The sequence below is a fragment of the Candoia aspera genome, chromosome 5 (genome assembly GCF_035149785.1).
Source record: "Candoia aspera isolate rCanAsp1 chromosome 5, rCanAsp1.hap2, whole genome shotgun sequence".
NCBI lineage: Eukaryota > Metazoa > Chordata > Lepidosauria > Squamata > Boidae > Candoia > Candoia aspera.
Genome location: NC_086157.1, coordinates 72633863 through 72648880, shown reverse-complemented (window position 1 = coordinate 72648880; position 15018 = coordinate 72633863).

Here is a 15018-nt window from a genome sequence, read left to right as displayed (position 1 = left end):
TGTTCACTGGATCTGCCTGGGGCAGTGTCACCCTGTCCAGGACCAAAGATGAAAAAAGCTTGATACTGGGAGGCTCAAACACCCAAAGCCACTCAGTCTTGCTTGGGTTGAGCTGAAGCCCATTGCGCCCCATCCAGGCCCTGCGGTATCAGTCACATCCAAATTAAAAATATAAGTCACTTAGTTGTTAATAGTTTGTGTCTCTGTACCTCTCTCTCTCTCTCTCTCTTTTTCCTTTGCTAGCTTACGTACTGATTTACTCTAAGTATTACTGTTTCTTTAAGGACTTGGAATTTTGTGTTAGGACAGTCAGATGACAGTGGGTTTTTGGCTGTCAGGGGTATCTGCAGGGTACAGTCAAAATAGTTAAGTCTGCAACACACATAAAAAGATGGAGCTTTGATCACAACAGTATGGCCAATATCTTTTTTGACTATATCCTGTGTAACTTCCTGCTGGCTGTCATACAAATTCTTGTTTAGCCCTATGTATAAAGCAACTGAAAGAAGCTGTACAAGATTAGAAATCATGGAGAGAGCTGGTTTATGGAATCAGCAAGGGTTGTATACAACTGAATGGATAATTCGATTTGATGCTGGTAAGAAATCCATTGTCACTTAGAAAGTTTCTTATAATATTCACAGATAAAATGTAATGGCAATAATTTCCCTCAGTGCCATTATACTGTATGTCTACTGTAAATCTGTAGGGTTTATATGGAAGGAAACAATCACTGAAATGGGTTATTTTTAGCAGTGTCATCCAAATTCAAAACTGTCCAGTTTGTGAATTAAATATCATATTCAAAACACTTGTGGACAAAGAGATCCATAATGCAGACTCAAAAATCTGTATAATTGTAGCTAATATTATTTTCCAGAGTGTTTTTATGGTTTTGCTGGGGTGGAGTGGGAGAATTTGTAAATAATAATATAATGTAGTGCATGTTTTTTTCTTAAATGTTTTATTTATTGTTAGCTGCAGACACAGAACTCACGGTCTTCCAGTTTCTAGCCTGGTGCCTTAAATACTACACCAAACTGGTTCTCATAAGGATTATAATGACAATCAAATTGGAATTGGTAGGCATTTTTTAAATAAAAATATTGCTTTTCTGCTGGAATAGGAACAAAATTATATGAACTTCTGTCCTTAATACTATATTTGTATAGAAGAGAGTTATACGGTTACTCCATTGATTTCCATAGGTCTTTTCACTTCAATCTAGAAAAGAAAAAAGGACATTGGAAAGGTCATAGTCAGATTTCACCTTTTTATAATAGTACTGTAGCTCAAATGCCTCCACCCCTCTGCTTGTCCATATCACTGCTTTCTTTAAACATCAATCTAATTGTGGTATTCCATATAGGCTATACAATGGGTGGCAGAGCAACCTTATTTTCATTAACTGACTAGAAATAATAATGCCTGGACATATTACCTTCTAACACTGATTCTACAAAAGCTGGAAACTTATCTTTTTAAGACTAAAAGCTGGAATCTAGGCCAGTTACAGATCAAATAGACATAGTGTCCAATTGTCTAGGATCTGAGTAAACCCTGGGAAACCAGATAATATGGCAACCTTGTCTGTACAAATAGTGTGAACAAATTGTAAAGGCAAGATGAAAAATATTTTACTTCAAAGAAAAGAAAAGATGTAAAGTAAGTTATGTGTTTTATTCATAGCTATCTAAAATCTAAACAGAACTTGTATACATACAACAACAAATATTTTGATCCTGATCTGACCTTTACCACTGTGTTTTTGGTATACATATTTCCATCATGTCCAATAAAACTTCCACTGACCTCTCCAATTAAACACTGTTTCATTTGCTTTGAAGATACAGTAGTATTAAAATTAGCTGATGCATATCAAATCCCTTAAAAATTAATTGTATCATATTTAAGTGGGGGGGGACAATATTTGGATAGTAGGGATGTTTCTGGGTCTTTTTCTGCCATTTCATTTTGGGTCATCACAAAACTGTTTGCAATCAGAAGCAAAAGATAATAAGACTCCAATTAAATAGATCCACCCATTTTAACAGTTGCAGTAGGACAGTATATCCATTACCCAAAGAAAGAGTTTAGGGTTTACCTAAAAAAAAACTGACTGCGAACATTATTTTCTTCTCATCTGATTCCCTCTCCTTATGATCTGCTAGTTGGGGTAACTATTTCATTGTATCTGATAGTAAAGTGAACCCTGATACCATTGCTTGTGAATAAGAGAGATATGACAATGATACAGAAGTAGAAAACTAAGGAAGTTGCATATTCAAGGGGGTGGGGTGGGGATTCCTTGTAATATCTATGTAGTCTTTGTTTGTTTGCCTTTGTTAAAAATTGGTGAAATTGTCTTGGTTACCTGGACCTTGATATTGCTGGAACAAGTAGAACAGCAGAAAAGCAGCTGGAATACTGTGATAGGTAATAGGAAGCAAGTGTCATGACCTTGTTGCAAGGCACAAAGAGCCTCACAACGTAGATCATGATCATCAAGGAATAGAGGAAGAAGATAATTAAACCAGGGATTAAAACAAGCACCCAAAGCACCCACACCCATGGACCCATATACAGCTGAAAATAAGGACATCGGATGAGCAGAGATAAGCCGCACCTGGTGCCCTGGAGGACACACCAGAATCGAGAGGACAAGATAAGACACCGGGAAAACGCCCATGCAGCCATCAAGGATCCCATCAAGAGGGATTGGGACAATAGAGGGTGGAGGAGCCCGGGGCCCTACAAGAGGGTATAAAATGGGCACTTCCACACCACACCCCCCATTCCCGTTTTTCATTCTGTCAGCCACCATTCCAATAAACCAGAAATCCTTAATACCCATTAAGTGAGTCTGTGTCTTATTGCGAAGCGAGACTGACCCTGACATAAAAACAGGAACCGCAATTTTTTTTTTACCTAGCACCTATCCAACAAGCTTGTGAGGGACCCAGCTAGGTATGGAAACTCACGGAGCGAGGCGGCGCAACCCCTCGGCACCTGGCGATGAAGCCCCGCTCCCCTCGGGTGGGATGTGGCTGAGGTCCGGGTGGTGTAACGCCCTGGTAAGTATGGGATCCAGCTCGGGGGAAGCGGAGGGGGAGGGATCCACCCTGGCGCCCCGGAGCCCGCGGGCCACCGGGGGCGAGATGAGGGGACCCTCTCCAGGCTCGCAGGCAACCCCAGAGGAAGCGCGAGATGAACCGCCACCCAGGGCGCATGGAGCCGAGGGAGTGCCTGGCACCCCGGAGGGACCAAGGGAAGGTCCGCCCTCCATGACGGCCAATGGCAAGGGCAAGCAGAATGGCGAGCGCACCAGCGGGAGTCCGCAGACGGTGGCGAGGCTCGATGCGCTGGAGGAGGGGGTGCAGGCGATACGGCTGATGCTACAACAGCTGATGGCAGCACAGGGACCATGCGGTGGCAACAGCGCAGAGGCACATCCGAATGAGAGATGGCGAGGCGAGCGCGGCGACGGCGGAGCCCGATCCCAGGAGCCCACCCGACGACTGGAGGCGCACCCGGACAAGAGGCAGAGGGATGACCTGGCGTACGGCGGTGGCGACAGAGGAGCCCAGCTCCAGGAGCCCACCCGACGACTGGAGGTGCACCTGGACGAGAGGCAGAGGGATGACCTGGCATATGGCGGCGGCGACAGAGGAGCCCGGCTCCAGGAGCCCACCCGATGGAGAATGTCCCGCCCCCCCCCACCAGGCGACGGGTCAACTGACTTGTGAGGAGACCCAGAGAGAGACACGGATGCTGCAAGAGGACTGGAGACAATCCGACCCGCATCAGCCCCCGGGCAGCACGCTGCATGGCCCAGAGGGGACTGGGAGCCAAACCAGAATGGCTGCCAAGGACTTTGGCATAAAGTTTGACGGGGACCCCTCTAAACTCTCCTTTTTCCTAACGAACGCGAGGTACTACCTCAAGGAATGGGGTCCCTGCTTCAGAACTGAAAGGGGCAAAGTGAATGCCCTGGCCATAAAGCTAAAAGGTCGGGCCGCCGATTGGTACGTCCAGCTGTGCCAATCAGGCACCCAGGTGCTGCAGGACAGCACAGAATTCCTGCAGGTGCTGGAGCTGCACTTCAGGGACCCCCTGGAGCAGGAAAGAGCTAAAAGGGTGCTGAAAACACTCAGACAAAGCCAGCGCTCTGTGGCAGAGTATGCCATGGAGTTTCAAGCCCTAGCCGGAAAAGTGGACACCTGGTCTCAATCGACTCTGATTGAGAAATTCAAACAAGGACTTAACTTAAATGTTCTCCGGTGGGCACTCTGCTGCAACAATCCCAACTCCCTGACTGAATGGATCCGGCTGGCGGGGGAAGCAGAGGACGCCCACGACACGTTCCTCCACGCCAAGAAGGAAGCGCAGCAGATGGAGGCAGCGAGACTCCCACGTACAGCTGCAAGGCAGGGGAAGGCGAGACCCCAACCATGGAAGGAGGAACGGGACCGGTGCTTCGCCAAAGGGCAGTGCTTCACGTGCAGCAAGGAAGACCATAAGGCAGTAGCATGCCCCAAATCGACACCCAGAGAGAGCACGAGGAGGGCACCAACCACACCAAGCCCAGCGCCAAGAAAGCAACCAGCAGCGAAAGGGGAGTACCAAGCCAGACACTTCCCTTACAGCTCAGAGGAGGAGGGAAGCAATCCCGACGAGCCGACAGGAAACGACAACCACCTGGCCTAAGGGGTGCCGAAGGACAGGTGGAGAACAGTGACAGGTGCAATGACAAAGGGGTGAGTGAGGAATGCCCCACCCTCTATGTCCATGTCACCCTCACCCATGGGGATAAGACTGAAAAGGTCTGGGCACGTTTTGACTCTGGCTGCTCCAAAAGCCTAATGCACCTAGACCTGGCAGCCGCACTTAACCTCCACTGCTATCCACTTCAGCACCATTTGGTGTTCACGCAGCTCGATGGATCTGCAGCGGGAGGGGGCCCGGTCACCCAATACATCGGAGAAACCGCGCTAAGGCTCGGCAGCCACGAGGAAAAATTGGCTTTCATCGTGGCACTGGTAGGGCAACCCCTACTCATACTAGGGATCCCATGGCTCGTGCAGCAAAACCCAGTCATCAACTGGAAAATGAGAGAGATTAAGTTTGCTGACGGGCGTTATCAAGCACCTTCAGGGAACAGGGTCCCCCGAGCGGCCATGGGGGGGGGGTGACGATGACTGCAGAGCACAGAGAGACGGCACTGCCAGAGGGACTGCCAACCAAATACGCAGACTTCGCCGACATCTTCAGCGAGAAAGAGGCAGACAAACTCCCCCCCCCACAGGAAAACGGACTGTACCATTGAACTGGTCCCGGGGGTACCCCTACCCAAACCCAAAATATATGCCATGACCCAGCGGGAGCTGGCAGCATTAAGGGACTTTGTGGACAAAAACTTGGCAAGAGGTTTTATCGAGCCTGCAAACTCTCCAGTGGGAGCGCCAGTCCTCTTTCGTGAGAAAAAGGACGGGTCACTGTGGCTCTGTACAGATTACCACGGATTAAACGCAGCAAGCATTTCAAATAAATACCCCCTACCCTTAATAAAGGACATCTTGTCCCACCTGGCAAAGGGTAAGGTATTCTCTAAACTGGACATAAGGGAAGCCTATTACCGTATACAGATATGGGAGGGGGATGAGTGGAAAACTGCTTTCAACTGCCCATTGGGGGCGTTTCAATATAAGGTGCTCCCATTCAGACTGGCAGGAGCACCGGGGGTATTCATGCAGTTAATTGATGAGGTCCTGCGTGACCACCTTTTTAAGGGGGTTTTGGTTTACCTCGATGATGTATTAATCTACACGGAAACGGAACGTGAGCATGAACACTTGGTAAAAGAAGTGCTCAGGAAACTCCGCAAGGCAGAGCTGTTTGCCAAGCTCTCCAAGTGCGAGTTTCACAAGAAACAAATTGACTATCTAGGGTATAGGATTTCAGCTAAAGGAATAGAAATGGACCCAAGCAAGGTCCAAGCCATACTGGCATGGGAGCGCCCATGCACGAGGAGACAACTCCAAAGCCTCCTCGGATTCACCAATTTCTACAGGGGGTTCACCCCAAGGCTGGCAGAGATTATTTTACCCCTAACTAACCTACTTAAGACTAAGGGCTTGGGGGACATGCGCAAATCAAGAAACCCGGGGGCGCTAATAAACTGGACAGCTGATTGTCAAACAGCATTCAAGAGACTAAAAAACCTCTTTACAGCTGAGCCAGTGCTACAACATCCCGACCCCACCAAGCCTTTTGTGGTGCAGGCAGATGCCTCCGACTTTTCCATCGGAGCCATCCTGCTCCAAAGGGACTCCGACAACCACCTAAAACCCTGCACCCACCTTTCCCGCAAATTCTCCGAAACAGAGTGGAGATGGCATGTATGGGAAAAGGAGGCGTTCGCAGTAAAGACAGCTCTGGAAACGTGGAGGCACCTGCTGGAAGGGGCCACCTGCCCCTTCGAGGTTTGGACGGACCACAAGAACCTGGAGGCACTCAGCATGCCAAAACGTCTCAACCCGAAGCAGGTGCGTTGGGCTCAGTTCTTCAGCCGGTTCAATTTCACGCTGAAGTTCATACTGGGCAAGAAGAACTTCCTGGCGGATGCCCTCTCCCGACGGCCACAGGACGACACGCACCTCCACACCACACCCCCCATTCCCGTTTTTCGTTCTGTCAGCCACCATTCCAATAAACCAGAAATCCTTAATACCCATTGAGTCTGTGTCTTATTGCGAAGTGAGACTGACCCTGACAGTAAGGCAGTACAGCCTCAACATTTCCCTGCCATCAAGTCTGCCTCCTCCTTCTCCTCTTTCTTTTTATTCAGTGATATGATTTTGAAAAGTCTGCTTCAATAAGATTTAGGACATAGTGCTCCATTTAAAATTGCTGTAGATATTAAATATATGAAATGCAGAATATAATGTATTGTGTATTAACTTTTTTATGAAAAATAGATATGCTGAGGCTTTTCAGAGTTTAATAACATCATGGCTATTTTACTGTATCAGCAGATAACATTGTTTTGGTAAATATATAAAGTATATTGTATCCTCTTTAAAGATCTTGTAAGATATTACTTCAACATCAGTGGAGAATGAATACTAGCAGACACAGTTAACAATGGATGGGATCAAAATCAAATGCCTTTTCCTTCATGTGACAGCCGAGTTTTCTGAGGGCTATGAAAAGCACATGACAGTTCTAGTTTGGAAAAGATTATAATCTGCTGTACACTGACATAAATCAGGCATATGCAATAAAAATTACTTCTTAGTGACGATGTTCTGTCTGGCAGACTATTAGCCAATTTTTTTACACACCGGTTTGCAGAAAGGCTGCAGTAGGGACAAAAAACAATATCAAATTCTTTGACATAAGGAGTTGACTCATGCACATTTAGACCACTTATCCATCTACTTCAAGATGGTTTTCCCTGAATGTTTAGGTACTCATGAAAAGGTCATTTCCATATTCTGCAAACAGATCTCTTTTAATTAGAATGGAGATGCCAGGGACTGAACTTTAGATCTTTTGCTTGTTGACCATATGATTTTCCTACTGAGCAATTATCCATTCCTGAGGTCCAAGAAAGGGTTTTACAAAAGGAAAGAAGCAATGGCAGCCTCAACTCCATAATCAGTCCCTCCCTCTTTTTTTAGTGACTTGCTCATGGAACACATGTAAAACAGGGTTAGGGCTTCAACTGCATGGTTGCGGTTGTCGCAGATGTCCCTACTGGTGGGAGCTTCAGTCCTGACAAAAAGGAATAGCTCTTCACAAGGTGTAAAGTTAAGCTTTAGACTTTGCTGCTACACACTGTAAGGATAATTTTTAACAAACAATTAGGCAAAGGAACAGAGGGTTATATTGTCTATTGGCATCAGACTTTGATGATAATAGCACTGTGCAGAGTTTTAAAGGACACTTCACTTCAGCAGCTATCTAAGTGAAACATCCATTTGAAGCGCTTCCATAATGCATACCACTTCACTTGGCAACAGTAGTTTCTATGTGTGCATACTGTATGTGCAAAATTGACTAGTTACAAGGGAGATATTCCACTTAAAGAAAATTGTCGCTACTTTGATTCTCCGCAAAATTGAGATGACGCACATTATCACATTGAAGCAGTATAACACATCCCTGGAAGCCAGAAAACCTCCAATACTGGGGCCATATGCCTTCAGCATTAAATCAATCCGCCTGGCAAGAATGTCCATTTGCATGGCTGATGCCCATCAAAATTATTAAGAACTCGAGATATGAGCTATTAAAGAAATAATGCCAAGCTGCTGTAGAAAGATTGTAAAAAATGTGGAGTACTGAATGAATTTTAATGGCATGAAAAAATGTACTGTATATCACATGCATAGTAGATAGTTGATTTAATTATCTTAGTCATCTGACTGACAGCAAGTTGCAGATTAATACCTTTTAAATCACTAGGAAGAACTGATAATGATATTTACAAGGCTTCACTATACACTTTCCAGATCCACAGTGAAAATTAAAACTGAATTATGACCTACAACTGAACTGGCTATGGTTTACACCACAAAATGTAACAAAAACGTTAACTTAAAAGTACATAAAAGCTGCTGTTTAGGTAAACAGAGGGTATTAATAACTTAAAAAACAAACAAACCAGCCAAGTTTGTCTGCTACCCTTCTTATAGCTAATGCACATTATACATAATGTACGATACACATTATAGCTAATGTGTGTTGATCTCAGGTAATGTTGCAAGAAGAGAAAGGTAATGTCTTGAATAATTGACTATTTAGGTTGTTATGGGGTAAAACCAATAGTTAGGACCAGCACTATAAAAGGTAAATGCTACTAAGATCAATACAAAGTATATGGAAAGCTTTTATTTTCCCTCTAGATCTGAAGGAAGACTGTTTTTACTCTATCTCATCCAGACTGGAGATTCACACTAGGTGAGATGTGGGGGGAAAGGCTGATGAAAATAATGCTCTTACAACAGACATACAAAACAAAATTATTTTATACTGGACCAGCATAACCATGTACATACAGTAGGTAGCATAGACTAAAAGCTCAGTCTGGATGTGCTAGAGTGCTCAGCTAATGAAAAGAATATATCTTTTGATACTTTCGATGTGCTTTAGATAAATATGGGGTGGAAAGTGAAGAATCTTTCTTGTACTTGAGATTCCTGGGAAGGCAGGCATACTGTAACTTTTTGATGCCTACCTTCCTGAATGAACAACAACAACAACAACAAAATCCTGCTTCTTTCTGTATTCTGCAATTCTCAAGAAAAGTGTTCAGTTGTCCACCATATACCATAAATGAAACCGTGAGATACAAGCTCTGGATCTAACTTTGGATATGGAGCTAACTTGCATCGTTTGCAATATGGGCACTTGTCTCTTTCTATGGGTATCACCTGCACATCAAGTGAAAGCTGGTTCACATTATCCCTGAAAGAATAATTATTTTCCATTATGATTTGAAATGATGCATGGGAATTAAAGGAGAATATATGCATATATTTTACTGTCTCATAACTAAATAAATACAGAGAACCACATTTTATCTATGAGGTTTTCTCCAAAAGTGTCTTCTCCTTTGAAAGAATTTCTAAAGCAAATCATCTGAATATACAGGACAATGTCTCTGCCTGGCATTATCCAGTAAATATTTTTTTTTTCATAACCAAATTATAGAAAAAAATATCTTACTACTTTTCTGTTTTAGGTTTGAATGGGTCTGTTTTATTCTTATACATTCAAGCATAATCAATTATTTTAATCTGATACTGGCTCTAACATTTTAGTTTATATCTTGAGCAAAAGCTTATCATTTTGCATATATTAATACTGCCTTTGCAGGTAGATATTTAATATCTTTGATATGCATAGGACAGACGCACCTAGCATTACAACACTTTCTGTCATCTTCACCCAAACAATATCTGGCAGCAAATACCAGGATGACCTTTCAGAACTGGTAGAAGAATGAATATGAAGAAGAAGAAAAAGTGCCTAAATCTGGAAAATGTATCACATTTTCTCAGAGTATGAAAGAATTCATGCTAATGTTTTAACACTTTAAAGAAAACATATTCTACAGGATAACCACAGGCAGTGTTTAATGTCAGTTACAACATTAAATCAAGTAGTAAGGAGGGGATAGAATGGACAAGTCTCCAGTAAAGCTTTGTATCTGAAGATAAGTGTTTGGCGAGGCACTTTCCATATCTGATTGAGCCTAACTGCATGATCAACCTTCAGAAATCAAATACTTGTCTGATTCAATACAAATTATTGAATTTAAATTATACAGGGGAGAAAATAAAACAAATTCCCTTCCTTCCTACTGTAGAGAGGCTGACAAACTTCAGTAGCCAGGGGTAAGATCTATTTTTTGTGTGGTATTGAGAATTACAGTGATTGCAGTATTGCAGGCTAGATTTTCCATGGGCTAGTTCCAGGTGACATGTACTGTAAGTGGACATAAGTTTGACCTTATCTTTGCCTTAGACCACCTGGTATGTGACCTGGATAAGGGGGATGTTAGACTGAGTCATTTGCCATGATAACAACAATTCTGGTCCAGTAGAGATTCATCTCATTTCACATGCCAGTAAGGTAATGCTCAAGATCCTGCATGGTAGACTTCAGCAATTCATGGAGCGGGAATTGCCAGATGTACAAGCTGGGTTTAGAAAAGGCAGAGGAACTCGGGACCAAATTGCCAATATCTGCTGGATAATGGAAAAAGCCAGGGAGTTTCAGAAAAATATCTATTTCTGTTTTATTGACTATTCTAAAGCCTTTGACTGTGTGGACCATAACAAATTGTGGCAAGTTCTTAGTGGTATGGGGATACCAAGACATCTTGTCTGCCTCCTGAAGAATCTGTATAACGACCAAGTAGCAACAGTAAGAGCAGACCACTGAACAATGGACTGGTTTAAGATTGGGAAAGGAGTACGGCAGGGCTGTATACTCTCACCCTACCTATTCAACTTGTATGCAGAACACATCATGCAACATGCTGGGCTTGAGGAATCCAGGGCTGGAGTTAAAATCACTGGAAGAAACATTAACAATCTCAGATATGCAGATGATATCACTTTGATGGCTGAAAGCGAAGAGGAACTGAGGACCCTTATGATCAAGGTGAAAGAAGAAAGTGCAAAAGCTGGCTTGCAGCTAAACCTCAAAAAAACCAAGATGATGGCAACCAGCTTGATTGATAACTGGCAAATAGAGGGAGAAAATGTAGAAGCAGTGAAAGACTTTGTATTTCTAGGTGCAAAGATGACTGCAGATGCTGACTGCAGTCAGGAAATCAGAAGACGTTTAATCCTTGGGAGAAGAGCAATGACAAATCTCGATAAAATAGTTAAGAGCAGAGACATCACACTGACAACAAAGGTCCGCATAGTTAAAGCAATGGTGTTCCCCGTAGTAAGATATGGCTGTGAGAGCTGGACCATAAGGAAGGCTGAGAGAAGGAAGATAGATGCTTTTGAACTGTGGTGTTGGAGGAAAATTCTGAGAGTGCCTTGGACTGCAAGAAGATCAAACCAGTCCATCCTCCAGGAAATTAAGCCAGAGTGCTCACTTGAGGGAATGATATTAAAGGCAAAACTGAAATACTTTGGCCACATAATGAGAAGACAGGACACCCTGGAGAAGATGCTGATGCTAGGGAGAGTGGAGGGCAAAAGGAAGAGGGGCTGACCAAGGGCAAGGTGGATGGATGATATTCTAGAGGTGACGGACTCATCCCTGGGGGAGCTGGGGTGTTGACAACCAACAGGAAGCTCTGGCCTGGGCTGGTCCATGAAGTCACGAAGAGTTGGAAGTGACTAAACAAATAAACAACAACAGAGATTCATCACTGCTCAGAACATCTGAAGGATGCATGGGCCTATTAAAACTGTTTGCCCAAGGATCTGGATGGATATCAGGGATACTTGGAATTTTCTGAACAATCTGATAGGCTGTTCTGATGAATGCTTGATGGAGCTTTGTTATCAATAAGCAACCCAAGGGTTTAATGAAACTTCTCTCTATGACACAGCACCCTGGTAGACCAATGTCTACAAGAAATGATGAAACAGAAGTAATACCTGGGGTAGAGATGGCAGAAGATAAGTATATCCAATCAAGCATAGGTAATATTTGTGTTTCAGCCTATACTACATCAATAAATATTGTGAAGTGACAATGTTTCACTGGCCTTAGTAAATAGGCAGGTTATCATTTGGCAGCACTGTTCAGGATGGTCTGTTTTCTGATGAAGAATGAAAATCACCCTGAATACCATTGCAATAATTTTGCATAATGATTTCTAGATAAGAAATCACAAAAGTTTTAACTCTCCATCAGCACTGAGCCGTAGTGACTGGGAAAGCATTTTGCAATATTGTGTGTTGCCCAATGAATTCAATAGAATCTCTCTAGATTGCATTGGACCCATGTCCCTCCTGGCTCCTTTAGGCTGTTGGTCATTCAGTCCAGGAGATCCCCACCCATCTTTGAGGGATAAGTGATACCTACCATCTTGAAAGAGGTATCTTTGGACTCAGCCATATAAATATCACCTTGTCAGCAACCACCCCTTTTGGAAGAAAAGTTATTGGGAGTGGAATGGGGATTCAGTTACAGAATATTCTTAGGAAATATTGTTATTTGTACCTCTTTCTAGATTCAGAGCTGCACATGGGAAGAAACAGTACTGCTCACTGATGGATTAACAGAATCGTGATCTGGATGTGGGAAGTTCACCTCTTCCGGCACTTTTGGACCTCTCCATAGTGTTCAGTACTATCAACCATACTGTTTTGAACTGCCTGCAAGGTTTGAGAGTTGGAAAGATTGACTTGCAATGTTTCTGCTGCTTCCTGAGCTTGAGAAGGGAGTTTGGTTTGATGGACCAAATTCCTGCAGAATGCTGCATGGCTTGGTCTTTTGCCCCTGCTTTTAACATTCTCAGTGAAGTCACTGAGTATTAGCTCTTTGAGGTAGTCCAGGCAAAAAGCACAATAATGAATATTAGCTGTATCTTTGTTGTAAGGTTACATTAAAAGAATCATGCAAGACTGAAAGTATTTTTTTTTACTACTTTTATTCTACAGAAAAACTATGGACGGTCCCTTCTGAAACACTTCCCATGCCTTTCCTCTACCTGCAAACTAAGCTGCTTCTTATCAGACTGCTGCCTAGGCTGTGGGTTTTTGTCCTGTTTCCCAAGGACATTCCCACATACCATTACATTGGGAGAGGTCACCCTCAAGTTTAAGATGAGATTTCATCTGTATGCTGATGATACTTAGATTTACATCACTACCCTGGACCAAGCTAGAGATGTTACAGAAGTCTTGACCTGATCCTTAGAGATTGTCAGAACTTGGGTGAGACAAAACAAGGTGAAGTTAAACCTTAGTGAGATACCTTTGGTTTTCCAGCTTAGTTCTTAGTGTTCTCCATTTTTAATTTTGGGAGGATATTCTCATTGAAGAAGCAGGCTTGCCATCTGACATTCTCCCTGTACTTAAAGCTACTGCTGGATGGACAAGTATAAGCTATAGCCAAGGGATCTTTTGTCCAAGTTCACCTGGTGTGTCAGCTTGTACCTTTAACTGGAGTGGGTGGTTGTAGAAATAGAGACTCATGCCTTTATCACTACTTGTTTAGATTACTGCAGTATGTTTCTAGATGGAACTGCCCTGAAGATCATCCAGAAACTATTGCTGGTGCAAAATGCAGTGACCTAGTTAGTGGTGGCTGGAAGATGTCATAGGTACCTCTGCTATTGGCTCTCATTAGCTTCCAATAGATTTCTGGGTGCAATTTGAAGTGTTCTTTTTAAATTCTATTGCTAGGCTCCCAGTTTTTTTCATAACAATTTCTTTTATGTTCTCATGGGAAAAGCTATTGCTGAGGAAATAGGAGCATGGGCTTACAAACCTTTCTTTTTTCTTTGTAATGAGCTTCATCCTATGGAAGAATCTCCCTTTGAGACTAGCTGGCATCAATTGACCTTCACCCTATGGAAGAATATCACTTTGAGACTAGCTGGAACCTATCTTGACAGCATTCTGAAAGCTAGTTCAAACTGAGTTGTTTCAAAGAGCTTTCAGGGAATCTGGAAGTAGATTTTCTTGGTTTAGGTATTAGGTTATTTATCATTTTAGTTGAAGTTACTCATTAACTTGTTTTCTTCTATTTCTGTGTTTGTTAACTATTCAAAGGGTTTTATGTGTTTGCATCATCTACAAAATAGGATGATAGAGATAGAGATAAATAGAGATAATATATGTAACTTGCTTCCCACAGTTCAAAAGTACTTTCTATTTTTCTTGTCTGTAGATTGTGTGTCATGACACTTTGGAGGTCTGGAAATGATAAGTAATTCAGTGCACAAAAACCTTCTTGGCACTTTTTCTCCTTTTCTTTTTCATAATGCATGCAAGAGAAGCAGCATTTATTTCAGCAATTCATATTGCTTTAAGTCAAGTTGCATTTCAGCTGAGGCATTTAAGCAATCATCTCTGTTTTTTTAATCTTCTTTTCTGCCTTCATGCAGTCTTTGCAACAAGCAAGCAAGCAGAAAACAGTTATTTTGGTGTGTTGGTTCAAGCATTTCAAAGTCAGCTATTTTTCTACTAGCAAAGTAAAGCCTCTGCTTCTGGCAAAGTTTATCATGTTATGTGTGGTAATCAAACTGGAAAGCAAATTTGCTGTAATGGTTAAAGTGCTGGCATAATGCACTCTCTGCCCCTTTTGTATGTGCATTTGATGTCACAACAAAAGTACAAAACAGGTGGAACTCACATAGCAGTGAAACAATGCTGTTTTTTTCATTTGCCTGTCTGCAGAAACCTCTGCTCAGAATGCAAATGTTATCAGGACATTGTTTTATACAGTCCCAGATCTTAACACAACATGATATATTGCATTCATTGAAACTAATAACCACTACCACAGTACCACTCAGTCTCTTCTACACAT